Raw genomic sequence first — 17086 nt, 5'->3', positions numbered from 1 at the left:
ACTACACCTGCTATGTATAATCTGTACTGTATCCCAATCTTCTTTCTGTACCCCATGCGATTCTGTACATCAATAAAAAATGATTGACAAAAAAAAAAAAAAAAGTCTTCAATAGATATGGGGAAATTATGCCATTAAGTTTTTTATAAAAAATTGATGAAAAACCGTCTGGACCTGGGGCTTTACCAACTATTAGTGCTTTGATGGTGTTACTGATCTCCTGTATGGAGAATGGCATGTTTAGCTGGTTTAGTTTCTCCGTAGCTATTTTTGGCAGATTTAATTTGTCCAAAAACTGCTGTATTTCCCCTACGGACGGGTCTTTATGTTTTAAATTGTATAGACTTTTATAATATTCTTCAAATGCATTGGCTATTTGGGTTGGCGAAATACATTTTTTATTTCCAGCTATTATACATTTTATGGATTGAAGTTTATTTTTATTTTTTAATTTATTTGTAAGATTTTTCCCTGTTTTATTGTTTCCATAGTACCATCCTTGCTTTAGTGTTAGCAATGCTTTATTTATTTTCTCTTGGTTTTTTACTAGGATTTTTTTCCTAATCTCCTTAATATCCTCCAAGGTATTGTAATCTAAAGTAGTCTTATGTATATGTTCCAATTTTGCCAAATCAATATTAAGCTCGTTCAACTCTCTTCCTTTCTTTTTTTTTATATTGGCACCTAATTTAATGAGACATCCTCTCATGTATGATTTAAAAGTGCACCACAACATAGCGTTAGAGACATCCCCGGTATCATTGTTTTCAAAAAACTCTTTAGCCTGAATGCTCAGTTCTTCTACATTGATTTCTGATTTTAATAAAGTTTCGTTTAATCTCCATCTGTCTCTGCTTTTATATTCGGGATTATTCTTTATAACTAAGCATACTGGTGCATGGTCAGACCATGTTATAGGTCCAATTGTCACTTTATTAATTCGATCCAAAGTGCCAGCCCTAACCAGGAAATAATCGATTCTAGTGTATGACTGATGGACATTTGAATAGAACGTATAATCTCGCGCTTCTGGGTTTAATGTTCTCCAACAGTCATATAAGCAGTTTTTTGCTAGAAAGGTCTGCATCATTGATGGTCCTATTTTTTGACTATCATCTTTATTCTCCGGCTTGCTTCTATTCCTATCTACCTTGGTATCTACAATGCAATTAAAATCCCCACCAATGATCAGGCTACCAGACGATACGTGGTCAACCTTTTATATATAACCTCTTATATAAAAATCTATATGGAAGTTGATTTGGAGCGTAAATATTTACCAGGGTATACAGTATATCATTGATTCAAGCTATTACTATTAAAAACCTGCCACCAGAGTCAGCCTCCTCATAAACGAGCTCATATTTCAGGCTACTTGAAAAAAAAATTGCTACTCCTCTTTTCTTATTTTTTCCAGTCAAATCAGCTCTATGGACCACTTGATATTTTTTATAGTTCCATAGCTTAGTCATGGAGTTAACCCAATGTGTTTCCTGGACGAAACCAATATCCGTTTTGCTATCCATCAATAATTTGTACAGATATCCTCTTTTCTGTCCTGAGTTTAAACCCCTTGCATTAATAGATAATATATTAAGTGACATCTAGCCACTGTTTCCCCCAATCCCTCCTCCATTCTAACCTCCCCTCAGATAGTAGCCAACTCACAAATCCTCTCATGTCTTCCCCATTCGGCCATCTAATATCTGGCCTCCGGAGAAAGCTCCACATCACACAATCTACTTGAACATTAATTTCGTTATATGAAGAACTTCTATGTGAAGTCCTCATATTTAAACCTGCTGCCGTCGCAGGACTCTGAACCAGGATAGTGGGCCTTATTTTCTATTCAACTGAAGACGCTGCCTTATTAATTTTCAATCATATTGTTTTGACCCCGCAGCTTATCTGCAGATTACTCCTTATTTGAACCTTTATGCAGTTATCTAAATTTATCTAGGGCAATTTCCTTTATGTTTTTGTTATTGTATCCAAGATATCCTCTGTTAGCTTTCCCACCTCATGTAATTCCTATTTTCTCCTCTCGGTTGATTCTACTTTAACTACATAATAAAGTGAATGCATGTTTCATATTAATTTTAGTAATATACATATTTTAAGTGTGTTCCCCCCTTTCCCTTTATCCCTTCTTCCTCTCCTCTCCTTCCTCCATTAACCCTTTCTTTTCCTTTTCATTTTACTCTCTTTCCTTGTGACAAGAAAAAAAAAAAAAAAGTGCATTGATAATACATATTTCTACGAGTTTTCTCTCCTTTCTTTCTCCTTTCCTTTCTTTTTTCTTAAAAATTGTGCATTGTAATACTCCTTTTCATTTTTTATGTTTTCCGCTTTCAAGTGATACTAATCTAGGGAGACTTTTTGTCTTGTGCATTTATATTACTTATATATTTTCAAATTGTGCAATTTAATGATCCTTTTCTTTCTTTATGATTCTCCTCTTTTAAGTACAACTAATCTATATTGTGAGTTTTGTTTTTTTAACCCTTCCTCCTTATTTAGTGTACATCGTTGTGCTATGTGACAAAAAAAATAAATAAAAAAAAATAAAAAAAAAAATAAAAAAGGAGAAGGAAATAAGTTTTCAATTTGAGGTTGGAATAAGCTTCCAGGTTATCAGTTTCTCTTTTAGTGCCATATTGTCTCTAAAGATGTATGATTGGTCCTTGAAGAAGACCATAATTGCTGTCGGAAACAGCCACTTGTATCGTATGTCCATATCTCTGAGAATTGCCGTCTCCTCTGAAAAAGTTTTTCTTACTTGTCTTGTCTTTTGGGATAAGTCCTGAAAAAATTTAAGATGTCTCCATTCATCAGTATCCAGGGTCTTTTTCCTTGCTCTCTGCATAATTAAATTTTTTATCCGGAAGCTCAGAAAGCAGACTATAACATCTCTTGGATGAGAATTATCAATTTCCTTTGGTTTGGGCAATCTGTGAAATCTTTCAAAGGGTTCAGGACCCAGAGTCTGCGGGGACAAAATATATGAGAAGAAGCGGTCCAGATAAGAACATAAATCTTCTTGTGTTATTGATTCTGGTATGCCTCTGATTCTCATATTATTTCTCCTGGAACGATCTTCTAAATTTGTGATTTTAGTCTCGATACCTTGCAGTTTCTTCTCTAATTGGATATTGGATAATTTAATATGTTCATAATCATCTTGAACTTTTTGTAATATAATTGCCTGACTTGAAAATTTCTCAGAAAGGGTGGAAATTTCTGACCTCAGGTCGTTTGTATTTTGTTCAATGTCGTTTTTAATTTTTTTATGTAGATTATCCAGCATTTGAGTTAATAGTTATTGCGTCATTCCCTGTGAGGTTTTTGGCAGGTGTGGAAAGTCGTCTTCTGATAAATTAGACATTTGGTGGGCAGAGAGTTCAGCATTTTCTATGGGCAAAGATTTACGTTGCCTCTCTAGTTCTATAGGTGCCATTTTGGGGGAATAGTATGTACCAATTGTTGCTTTCTTTTTCTCAATGTTTAGGGCTTTCTCCTTCTTGGGAGCCATGTGTATTGTGGGGTCTGCTGCTTCAGTTTCGATAAAAAATTTTTTTTTGATGTGTTTGCCCCTTTAATTTAGCTTAAGCTTTATTTTCAAGCATATAATACGCTGCTTTTTTATATTAAATAATGCTCTTTTATAATTAAGTTCTTTCGCTTGGGGTTATATATTGTATAGTTGAAATGGTCTTTGTCCCCTCCGGCCTTTTTTGTTTGGAAAGGTTTTAACCTTTTTAAGTATGTATAACTTATTTGTGCAGCAGATAGCTAATACAAAATCAATAGCAGGTAACTGTATCTTTAAATCGGTATGTATTATTTGTCTCAGCAGAGAGCAGGTGCAAGTAGATTGCAGATATATAGATATCTCTTAGTTTGCTCTCAAGTATTAGTTTTTATATTCAATGGACTTACTTGTCTCAGCAGGTAATTATTACAAATTGATAGCAGGTAACTATGTCTTTCAATATATATCCATTATTTGTCACAGCAAGTAACATAACAAGTGCAAATACATTGCTGATAAGTAAATATCTCTCAATTTACTCACAGGTATTCTCTGTCCCCAACCTGTAGTCTCCTCTTGCCTCTCTTTTCCCCCCTTTATTTTCCTTTCACTTTAATTCCACTTAGATTTTCCTCCCTTGTTCCTGTCTCCAGCGTACCTCACATTCCCCTCGGATCGATGCAGAGATCGCTCTTCTAGTTAAGAAGCCCGGGTACCTACAGTAGCTTATAGATGGTCTTGTGGCACTTGTTGTCGCCCCCGTCTACCTCAGTTTTTCGTCCGCTTCAGTTTTGGAAGCCGTCGAGCACGGTGTCCATGCTGACCCTCTACCTCACTGCCGCCTCACTTCCTGGTCCCCGAAGCCCGCGGACCTGCCGTGCTTACGTCACGTACCGCCCGCCCATCTCCTCCTCATTTCATGATATAAATAAGTGTTTCTTTGAACAATATATAAATGATGAAAACATAAACTTTAATAATCTTTTATCCTAAAAGGTATAATTCAAGCAGAGACCCTCTGCTGAGCCTGGCATACTGTAAAAACGTCATAATTTCCCAGACCTCTTACCTGTTTGTTTGCATGTGTTTATACATTGTGTTTATGTGTGTGTCCTATCAAAGACTCTTCATTATTAGGGGTTATTCCCTGTCCTTGATTGGTAGCAATTGTTTGATCAGCTCGTTTGTCTTTAAATTCTTGCAGATTTTTAACAGCAGATAAAAGCCAACAGGACCTTAAGTCTGCCCATTTCCTAACTAAAACACAAGTTTTACTTTTATGATTTTGCTTCCCAGAGCACCAAGACAAAGAGCTGGACTTACCTAGGGTGCAAAATAGTCTTGCACCTGCACTGGTAGCATCGGTGAATGCATGGGGTTACATGATATAAAACACCTAATATTACTGTAATGTCTTCTAACCTTATCCTAAACTTTGCCATTAGTTGTGCTGTCCTAAATTGATGTAATGCGCTTACTGGGTTGTTTTGAATGCAGAACATTACTGTGTCACACACTGATAGAAACATTTAAAACGCAACGTTTCCATGACAACATGTTAATATATACTGTAGCTGCACTGCAACTATAGATAGTGCCCGGTTACTTAGCGAGAAGCATGACAATATATGTGTATGGCCACTTATGAAGGCTTCTGGTGCTTATAATTGCAGCCGCCTGCTGCTAGCTGTGTGGATGGCTGTGAAAAAGATGGACATGAGCTGCGGTCAGTGTGGTCAGTGCAAATCCCCCTGAGATCTGTTTTTGCAGTATTGAAACATTATGACATGTTAAAGAACAGCGCATTTTAAAGTAGAACTGTCATTGCCCAGGACGTATAATATTCAGTTTACTTATCCCATATATATATAGCAAATATCTTGTCTCTCAATTAATTATCACTATAAATGCTGCCCTTTTCTGCCAGAGAAACCGAAATAATGATTTAGTTTTGCTTCTCATTTGCACTGTGTACACTGGCTGTGCAGGGACTAAACTGGATTGTTATGTGATGTCACTTGGTAAATCTTTAATATAAATGTTAATGAATATGGAGCGTCACATGAAGTAAAGGTAAATGCAAGTTATAGGTGATTTTTATTTTTTTTAATTCTGTTATATTATTTTAAATGTAGTGATGGTTCCACTTCTAAAGGCCCCATGCAGGGTTGTCTCTGCCTTGTGTACTGTTATGTATATGTATATATATATATATTTGCATATGCCTACCCAGAATCCTTTGCAGTAGTAACATCCCTGCAAATTTGTGATTTCTGTGGGAAAAGCAAGTCTTATGGCTCGACTGGTGTGCAGATCTTTCTTTAACATTATATTGACAATCCACAGATTTCAGGTGGAAGGGGTTTTCAATCACATTTTTCCCCCCACCTTGTCTTTTTTTGTTCTTTGCTTCACCAAGTCCCGCCAAGTCTCAATAGCAAACCAGTAACCAACCTCATGCTGATGAGTTGCATTAACAACGAAACAGCTGTCCATGAGTGGTTCACTGGCTTTGCATCTTTTCCTAAGTTGTGTTTTAAAGCTGTTGTATACAGCAAACATAAAGTCAAAGGAATCCATGTTTAAAATGGAATGAGGTAAAAATGTGATTTATTGTTGAACTAATTTGCATATGCCCACCCAGAATCCATCACTAACAAATATGTGATTTCTGTGGGAAAAGCAAGTCTTATGTCCTGACTGGTGTGCAGATTTTTGTTTAACATTGTATTGACTATATATATATATATATATATATATATATATATATATATATATTTATTTTAGGTAGTTTTAAAAAAGGAATGTGTATTTATTCTTGATTGCAGTGATCTAGGCCAATGCTAATCAGGACCAGTGAAGAAATGGCTTATAGAGCTTATAAATGAAGATATCGTGTTTCACTGACAGAACCATATATCATGCTCTCTGCATATAACACAGGACACAAATCAAACATTTTCCTGTGCATGTTTGATCCAGACTTTTTGCTCAGCATCTCAGTTTAAACGAATCCAAGAAAAAAAGTTTTACTTTTATTCTTTTAATGCGTCTGTAGATCTGTGTTGCAAGATGCTCTGCTGGCTCCATGTTACACGGTACCATAGAAACCTGATGATGTGCTAAAATGTGTCTGCCAAGTGGCGTTGTGCCACTGGAAATTATTTTTAACAGTTGGCAATTATTTGACTTTATTTGATAACATAGTGTGACAGGAAGCAAAAGGCTCCTGCAAAATACTTCACTCCATCTCCCAAATGCATTGATGAGCAGAAAATCTAAAAATGCTGAATTACATTGTCACTGCCAGCAGGGGGCACAATATTTTGCACTATTTCATCCCCATGACCTACAGTCTGATGTCGGAATATATTTAACATACTTCTACATATATCTATGAGGATTAGATTAGGAAGCACAAACTCAATTTAGGAAAATAAGAAATGTTCCGAGAGTGACATAACGAGTTTCTAATAATGTGTGGAGCAGCATCAAGGCAAACTCTTTAGTACCCAAGGAATTTTTTTTATTTGGGCATTTTTGGGTGTAATTTCTAGAGATTATTCCATAGTAGCTCCAGGACCTGTAGCTAGGGAAAATTGAATTTTAGGGTTTATAGCTGCATTCAAATGGCAACAATAACCATCAGAACCAAAATTAGTAAGAAAACTATTTGGAATATTAAAGTATGCATTCAAAAATAAAATAAAATACATTTAAAAAAACGGTCTTATCAGATAGTTACACTCTATAATGTATTCCCCATTTTATTCATCTGTAGGCAATCACTATCCCTAATATCACATTTATTTTAAAATCTCCCCAAATAATTTTTAGGGGGATGTTTTTATTTCTAATTGGAGAAAGGTTTTAAAATATGAGACTTAAAAAAAAAAAAATGTGTCCATATGGTCACCAATGAATCGCTGAAGCTCCACTGTGCCACAAGAACATATTCCTCAGGTCTACAGCACAGTCCATCATGTTTGCCAGCTCAGAGAAACCTCTAACAGCTCTTCTTAAGGCTACAAATTGTCACATTACTCATTGCTAGGTTGTGGCCCTCTGAGCAAGCACATCATTTGCTCTATACGAAAAGGTCATCTTTGAAGAACTTGATGGAATGGCTCATTGCCACAGGATATCCTAAATGTGTACTGTTGGATCAAGCATTCACTTTATCATTATGACAGATTCACTTCTACTGATTAGGTGACGTGTTTAAAATCAGTTGCACCGACTCTTCTCCCATATGTGAATAGTTTTAATTACTTAAAGTACAATTGCCTTTGAAAAAAGGACACGTGTTTTATTGCCATTAAATTTCAGCCATTCCAAATACATATATAGATTCAACTGCTGAAAAACCTAGAATATTCCTGTAGTGTCCTGTAGTGGTACACACTACAGCTATACACGCAGAGAGATGAATGTGCATTGCATTCTGGGATTGATCTGTGAGCCCTGTAGACTTTACATCGCCCTGCACAATGATTCTGAATACAGGCACATTTTACAATGTTGTGAGCAGCACAAGCACTTTTATCACTTACTTGAAACAGGTTAAATAATACACAGGTTTTGGCAGGTTTCTTCTAAAAATGTGGATTTCTAAAAAATAAAAACAAACAGATTGTAAGCTGGAAAGGTCCAATTGTGATTATCTGGGTTATTCAATAATGTCTTAATTGTAGGGATTGCAAAGTGAATAAAACAAAAATCATTTACAATTTTAAACTAAACTTTACAAGCTAGGGCAATACATTTTACAGTTTGGCCTAAAATTTTAAATTCACGTTGTATTCCCAGCAATTTACACAAAGCAAATAACTTTGTCTTTATTAAAATATGGCTACAGATATAACAATATTGCCATCATAGGTTCAATTACAGATACATTGTAACATGCATTCATTACAGTGCACTATTGTTGCAGTGCTGATTATAATTGCATGACGGGTACAATATGGTACCTCACACTGTATCTCTGCATCTTTAGACTCAAAGAACAGATGTGGGATAGCTCATTCACCTAACATGGGCACAGTAGGCACAATACATTCACTGCCAGGCAAAATAATGGGAGTCAGGTGAAAAACATCTGATCCTCACCCCAAGCACAATGTGTACCCTAACCATACCAATACCATAAATCACTGTGCAATTATGAATAGTTCTATCAATTTGTTGATTTATAAATCGAATACATTACAACATTGCAATATTCTAAACAAGTGACATGTATCACACCATGTTGGAATCTCTCATCTAAAATTCTTCACACCTACATTCTATATAAATGTATGCATAGACACAAATATAGCATGCTCATTGTTAATATAAATGGTTCTATCTTTTCATGCAGGAATATTACATTAAATGTGCACTATTAAAGCTATCACAATGCATTGCAAAGTAGAGATTGACTTACTTACAGCCTGCGTCCTACATTCGAGCCAAGGTGTTTAGGTATGAGATTCTCAGTCTGGGCTCTTATTTAATAGCATGCAATGCAAATTTGATGAATAAAAAAGAAAAATAATTTTTTTTTGACGTAAAAGTAGAGTAATTCCGCTTTGGCCAAATATTCTAGAGACTGACTGCATCCAGACAACACTCCAAACGTCTGCATCAGACTCTCGCTCCCTGGAGAAGATGTGTTATGCAGTTACTATTTGTGGTGTCCTATGGGATACAAATATAAGGAAACATTTTTTTTTCCAACGCTAAACCTATATTCATCAGAGGTGATATTAACATTTAACACCTGACACACAAAATTAGCTTTGTTGTATCTTTGTAAGTATTCGCGCTGAACACGTCATGACTGAATTATATTTTCTTGTGGGATTTCTTTATTATTATTATTTTTTTCAATTATTATTATTATTATTATTATTATTATTATTAAGTTACAGTAATCCTAAGAATAGGCAGGTTTCTACTATTGATTCTTGATGATTTCCACAGTTGACCATCCATGTGCAGCCTTACACTGGTAAAAATACATGTGGTATAGTGATATATTTAATAATACATGTTTTAAAGATTTTATGTTTCCCCAGACTGTTGGCTTGTACTAAAATAGTGCTACCTAGCGGTATGTTGAACTCGCCATACTGCTTGGAAAATTCTATTAAAGGGACACTGTATGCGCGCTTACTGCTTCATCTCATTGTAGCAGTTATAATGTCTGGAGTCCACTGGTGCCATCCTTCCATTCAGCGTTAAACTGTTTTTAATGTTAAACAATAGTCCCCAGCAGTTCATTCTTCAGTGCTGCTTGGACTAATGAGGAAGTATTAGTCTGTGCAGGAATGTATTGCCGTGATTGGCTGTGAGAGTCAGCTGAGTGCTTCCAGCCTATCACAGCACACATTGAATCAGAATGGCTAGAAGTGTATAATCTCTGGATTAGACATACTACCATCGATTCACGATGAGCGGGCTATTTAAACGAGGAGCATAGGAGGAGCGACCACCATCCATGAGGAAGTCTAGAAGACGAAATGCGTTGGATTTACACCCTTCGAGGACTTTTTGTATACCTGTTCTTATTTTGTTTTTATTTAAGTTATATACCTCTTTGAGAGGTTCCATCATCTCTAAGATTAGTGTCCACTCTGAAGCTTCACCCATCGCTTGAGTGTTATCTAGAGATCCATATATTATGGAGAGATGCTGTATTTTATCTACTATCTTGTAAGTGCATTTTTAATAGATCTATTGTGAATATTACCATCTGCACTATCTGCATGCTTTCTGCTCTTTTTAAGCACAAGAACACTTAAGTCTATCACCCCAATATGGAAGGATGATGAGCCTAAATATTTCTGAACTCTTGTGAGTTTTTAGCATTATTGTTGCGTGTCTACATATTTGTTACGTGATTACACTATTTCCAGTTTGTTCTTCCCTATAGATTCATCTGGCCGTTGTCCTAGCGTTGATACCTAGGTGGTATTGCCTTTTTTTTTAATATATTGCTCACACCTACCTACTCTTCTTAATTTGCTTCACTTATTCTCGGTGTACTAGGGACATACCTTTTAGTAGGTTTTGTGATTTTGCTTATCTAGTGGGGATATTTTGTTTAGTGTCCCTTTTAGTAACAGAAGAAATTCCATTTGAATAAGGTGGCAGCAGAGAGAGAGAGACCAGCGTGCAGCGGGATATAAGGTGAAGGAATCTGCTTTTTTATCACTTGCAGGGGGGTCTTAACATCTAAATAGTAAGGAGAACATTATAGTACATGTTTGTACTTCTACTTCTATAGTGTAATTTAATTAATAGATAGCCATGATTGCACCGAATGGGGATAACGCATTTAAAAACATCCCCAAAAAGTTATTTACCAGAAATATTTTCTGTATCATTTAAAGGGACACAGTTGTTTCTGAGATTGCTTAGCCAAACCTGGTTCTCCCACTTTGTGAATGGGAGCAATGACCTTATTCCGCTAGTAGATTATGGGATATAGTTCAGCCATCAAGGGTAGTTTAAAGGGACACTATAGTCACCAAAACAACTTTAGCTTAATGAAGCAGTTTTGGTGTATAGAACATGCCCCTGCAGACTCACTGCTCAATTCTCTGCCATTTAGGAGTTAAATCACTTTGTTTATGAACCCTAGTCACACCTCCCTGCATGTGACTTGCACAGCCTTCCTAAACACTTCCTGTAAAGAGTCATCTAAAGTTTATCCTTTCTTTATTGCAAGTTCTGTTTAATTTAGATTTTTTTTTAATCCCCTGCTATTTTTATAGCTTGCTAGACCCTGCAAGAGCCGCCTGTATGTGATTAAAGTTCAATTTACTGAGCAAGAGATAAAATTGTTTAAGGTAAATTACAACTGATTAAAAGTGAAAACAGTTTTTTTCATGCAGGGTGTGTCAATCCAGGGGAGGTGTGGCAAGGGCTGCATAAACGGAAACAAAGTGATTTAACTCCTAAATGGCAGTGAATTGAGCAGTAAAACCTGAGAGGCATGATCTATGCACTAAAACTGCTTCATTAAGCTAAAGTTGTTTAGGTGACTATAGTGTACCTATAATTTACGGAAAAGAACTTAAATTCCTGTATTATAAGCCATGGATGGTCCATAGAGAATATATATGTATATTTGATTTTATACACCTGTCAGCAATGGGTGTGTATGAAATATCCAAATCCACTAATTGAAGGGGGGTTTGTACACTTCGGGTTATGTAGTGTAATAACAGGTGCAATACAGAGACACATTCATTGATTTTGAAATAAAATAAAAAAGTTAAGTGCCAGTAATAACCGTTTTAGTACACCCTTGCTACTGGAACTTGCCAAGCCTTGCTCTGAATTCTCAGCGTGTGCTCTTCTTATCACTTTATTTAAGGTCCAATTTAATAGCAGAATAACTTGTCCAGTGTTACATTACTGTACTGATTATATAATTTTTGTTTAAAAAAACAAAAAACCCCAGCATATAAATGACAAATAATTTAAGATTAGCAGAAACAAGAAAGCTTGCATAACTCCTCACTTAGTGAAAATATGCCGTGACATTCTACATCATCCAGAGTCTGTCTTTAGGCAATGGGAAATGACCAGGGCTTGTCAGCATCCCAAGTGTTTTTTTTTAGGGGCTAATAATGGTCATGTAATGGAAACTTCATCTGTAGAAACAAACCACGCCATAGCCGGTCCTCCCAGGCAAAGATAACTAATAATGTATTTAAACATCACCATGTTGTCATGGATGCCAATAACCGTGGTCTACAGGGTATTTAATCCTCATTGACTAAATAAGCCAATTAAACACTTAGTGTCCAAAAAGGGGAAAATGCTTCTCACGCCTGCTAATAAATCTGCCTGCTATATTATAGTTGCTGATTAATTTAGGAACTGATGACATAAATATCCAAGAGTAACACATTTTAATAGGATGTTGCCGTGAGACTCAATAAAATTATATATTAAAAAATGGAAAAATGTGCCAAGTATTATATGTTGGCAGGACGTACTTGAAAACCAGAGTAATCTAAATGTACCTTTCCTGGTTAAATACTTTGATATTATTATTATATACCGGATACAATTAAATCTAGTTACGTAATATATGTAGTATATTCAATTTAAGTAATGCATTTTTCCGGTTCCTTTGGTTCCTGATATCCTGCACTTTCCTCCCTGTTCCAGCCCACCACCACTTTCCAAATTTCTGCCAACACCTCTTTTATTTCTCACTATCTCCTTTTTCTCTCCCCCATACTTCCACCCCAGGTCTGTATTTATTAAAGTTTCCTCACTGGTGATTTAGTTTCATAGAAGGTTTTTTTCCCCCTATAAAAGTGAAGCAAACAATATTTTTGTATAGTTGAGGTGAAATCTCAGAGCTGGAATAAAGGTAAGTTTTACAGTGATATTCACTAAAGTCCAAATGACCCGAATGGGGTAAAACCATCTGGCTGCATACAGGGCTATACAGACTGCAAAATCTAGACATCGTTCACGTTATTCAGCAATGTCTGGCCTGAACGGGCCTGTATTTGGCCCAGATTTCAGCTCGACCACACACGGATGGACAGCTGAAATCTTGACTGAATACTGAATACTTTAAAAATAAAAATCCAAATTGCCCACTGGCTATGGGTGGGGGCAGCGGGCTGGACAGTGATTTCTAGTTTTTAACCATCCATTAGAAGGCATGTGGGCATATGGGGGTTTTAAACTTACTATATAAAAATATGGGGGTCTTATTGACCTCTATAGGCTATTTATTTATCTTAAATGTGGAGTCTGGCTAGCAAGAGTTGACCAACCATCACAGAATAATCCTTGCATTACCAAGGGTTAATAATGGGCAAATAATGCTGAAAATTATCACTCGATTGCATAAAAGCCAGTGAACAAGTATTCACTTTGTATAGAGTTCGGATGCAAAAGCAAAGATTTTGTTCTGGACACTGAACGCAGCCGTGCAATAGCGGCAGATTTGCCTGGGCTGACAGAATTCTGTCGTTATTTGGCTTTAGTAAATATGAGATTTGCTATTGCAGTTTTTCACTGGAGTTTGCCCATCCGGACAGAATCTGGTATTTAGTATGATTTTTAACATTTAAAAATAAAATAAAAGAGGAACCCAGTCATCTACCTCCCAACATTCTTAGGGACTGATTCTGCATGGGTGGACGGGCCTTTAATGGGGCATTGCTGCAGTGCGTGGTAACATACACTAACAAGACATATCAGCCTGGCTAAGCTTGCCATGTAATAATGCACTTGTGCTGTGTTGCCTGAGGTAAACAAAATCTGGACAGTGGGTCAGGACCCCTAATATTGGGACTGTCCAGCCAAAAGCAAGACATTTGGGAGGCGGCCTTCAGTAATCAAACAGATTGACAGGCATAGCACAGTGAAAATAAATACTATTTAATGTTATGAGTAGAATGTTGCTTTAATAATACCATAATTGTAAACTCGAGAGATGCAAATACGATGCCCTCTATATCGTTGCTAATGAATCACGTTGTGCTTTGCAAAGGGAAATTGAATTTAAAAGCAAATTAGCTAAGTTGGAAAAAAAAATCTAAATCAGCAGTTGCAGCTTAAAATGAGCCGTCCCATTGTTCATGCTTCACAATCCCCAGTTTAGTGAATACTTTACTATTATTGACATCTCTGTCCAAAATGGCCACAAGGGTGTAAGTTATGTATAATCTTCTCCCACAGTTACACTTTACCCAATTTAACTTAAAGGATCACTATAGGGTCAGGAACACAAACATGTATTCCTGACCCTATAGTGTTTACACAACCATCTAGCCCCCCTGCGCCCCTCATGCCGCCATAAATATAGTAAAAATCTTACTGTAGCTGTAAATCTGCATGCTCTTAGACTCAGAAAAACAAGCTGTCTGCTGACATGTGGTAGCCTGATCCAATCACAGTGCTTCCCCATAGGATTGGCTGAGACTGACAAAGAGGCAGATCAGGGGCAGAGCCAGCATGATTCAAACACAGCCCTGGCCAATCAGCATCTCCTCATAGAGATTAATTGAATCAATGAGTCTCTAGGAGGAAAGTTCAGTGTCTGCATGCAGAGGGAGGAGATACTAAATCACAGGATGCTGTGCACAGTGCTGCCCTGTGCTCTGCTGACAGCAGATCTGAGTGACTTGAGGAGTTTTATGCCTCAATCAACTCGGAAGTCCCTCTGGTGGCATTCTGAGTGACTGCAACTGGAGGTGTTCCTAGCTTTCAATGTAAACACTGTATTTTCTCAGAAAATACAGTGTTTACATGAGAAAGGCTGCAGGGAGCTATAGTTCTCACCTGAACAACCTCATTAAGCTGAAGTTGTTCAGGTAAATATAGTGTCCCTTTAACATAAAAACTATTTATCAGAAATCTCTCTGATATAACTTGGGGTTTTACAGTCCAGGTAAGAGTGGTAACGCTTGAGGAAAGGATTTCTTTCTGTAAAATCTACACTGATTTAAAACTTGTTATGAGTATGTGGCATGGGAAAGCTAGTTATTGTCTGATATGTTTTGCCAAGTGGCGTAGCTGTGAATCTGTTACAAGACAAAAAAATATGCTCATTAGAATGTTCACACCTGCTTTAGTACAGAGAGTCTTGGATCTCTTCACAAATGAGGCAGCTAATCGCGAAACTACAAAGGAGAGAACTCATCGTAGCTGCGTGCGTTTCATATGTCTTGGAAGACGGGATTTTTTTTTGATCAACACAAATCTTTATCTTCTTTTTTATAATGACAGATGTTATATCTCAGTCGGGGAAATAAGTAGTCAGAACAGAGTTTGACTGTGCAGAATCATTATCAATAAGCAATTAAAAAATCAAGAAGGCCCTCAAGATACAGTATATGGGGAACACTTTCCAGATGCTCTGTGCAGGGTGTTTTTTTTTTTATAACTGCAAAACACATGTAATTAAACGTCTCCTGCTCTTATGATGAACATACTTGTTTTCCCTAAATAAGACCTCAAGACTTTTGTCTCCCTTGGAAATGTATAGTTGGTACAGTTGGTGCTGTGTCAGTTGAGCTGAGATCAGATCTTAATCCTTGTCTAAGAGTTCTTGTTTAACAAAAAGATCCCTTGAGAAAGACAGCAAGACTGTCTAAATGTTACATGGTGGTGGCCTAGTGATAGTAAATGGATTTTGGTCAGCAGGCGTGACACTACCGGCGGTAAAGCTGGTGAAATTACACCAGGGCCAAAGTGGGTCAGGGAGCCCACCGACACTTCTTGCTAGCATGGGCACCATGGGGCCCTCCTCAGCTGCATTTACACTGCTGGAGATTCTCATTCAGGGCTAAAAGGAGACTTACTGGGAGACATATCAGGAGTGTGAGTGTGTCTATGTGTGTGATTGTGTGTTCAATGCATATGGATCAGTGTTTGTGGATGTGTATGTGTGCATATATGAAAGTGTGTCAGTGTGTATACCTGTGCATGTTTGTGAATATGTACATTTGTGTCAGTGTGTGTATCTGTGCATGTGTGTGTTTGTGTTTCAGTGTATCTGTTCATTTATGTCAATCTGTGTGTCAGCATGTATCTCTTAAAGTGTATCTGTGTGTGTATGTGTCTTAGTGCATCTGTGTGTGGCAGTGTCTGTGTGTTTCTCTGTGTGGCAATTTGCATCTGTATATGTGAACATGTGCCTGCATGCAAACACCAAAGCATGCCTGCACTGGAGCACTAACACTATACCCAAACATATCGCTGCAGTCAAACACTGACACTGCAATAAACACACCCCAAATGCCAACATTAAACAGAAAAATGTCCCTGTACACAAAAGCAGCCTTACCCACAAAATGCAAACACAAACAATATAAATAAGCTCACCTCATTCAAATACTAACACTACAAAAACCACAACCCTGCATCCAAACGCCAATCCTACCCACAAATACACCCCTGCATTCTGACATCAGTTATATACACAAAGACACAAACCTTCAAACACACATACTCCATACAAAGACACACCTTCACATACAGGCACTGCACATACAAAACCACTGAAATTCTAACATGGTCAAAAGAAAAGGTTAATATACCGTAAGTAAAATTCACTTTACCTGCCCCCCCCACCCCCCAGCCACTGGAACACAAGTGTAGATGGCACTGTCGGGGTCTTTGCGAATTTGTCAAAGCCCACAAACAGTGACAGTGTTTCTTTAAACCATGACAAACATAACAAATGACACACCTGTCTAGGCATGTGTGCTGATCTAGTGTATGGTGTTGTGCTAGTTTTTGTCTACAGATGTTACTAATTAAATGAAAATGAATTGCTTTACTACATTCAGGATATGAACCATGAGCGAGATCTTGACTATGAGCATGGATCGTAGTGTGGTCGAGAAGAATAGGGGCTGGAGCCAGCAGTGAAGGGACATAAAAAACCTACTTTAAAATGTCATGAATCTTGACCCAAAAGGGATGTACAAGTGGGCAGTTCTACCATAGGTGAAGAAAGCTGAAAATTTCCACTGAGCAGAGCTAACACCAGTTATCCCATGCAGTATCTAACGCAGACAG

The 17086-nt window shown here is 37.1% G+C and overlaps 1 protein-coding gene across 1 annotated transcript in view; it reads right to left on the bottom strand.

Moving 5' to 3' along the window:
* SEMA4B (semaphorin 4B) overlaps positions 1-17086 on the bottom strand; it is a 287527-nt gene that overhangs the window by 204114 nt on the left and 66327 nt on the right. Inside the window, exon 2 of the mRNA XM_063448921.1 lies at positions 8086-8143. The gene's annotated coding sequence lies outside the window, so the exon portion shown is untranslated. The remainder of the gene's footprint in view (positions 1-8085; positions 8144-17086) is intronic.

Source organism: Pelobates fuscus, chromosome 3 (genome assembly GCF_036172605.1).
Source record: "Pelobates fuscus isolate aPelFus1 chromosome 3, aPelFus1.pri, whole genome shotgun sequence".
Lineage (NCBI taxonomy): Eukaryota > Metazoa > Chordata > Amphibia > Anura > Pelobatidae > Pelobates > Pelobates fuscus.
This window is presented reverse-complemented; position numbering and strand designations above follow the sequence as displayed.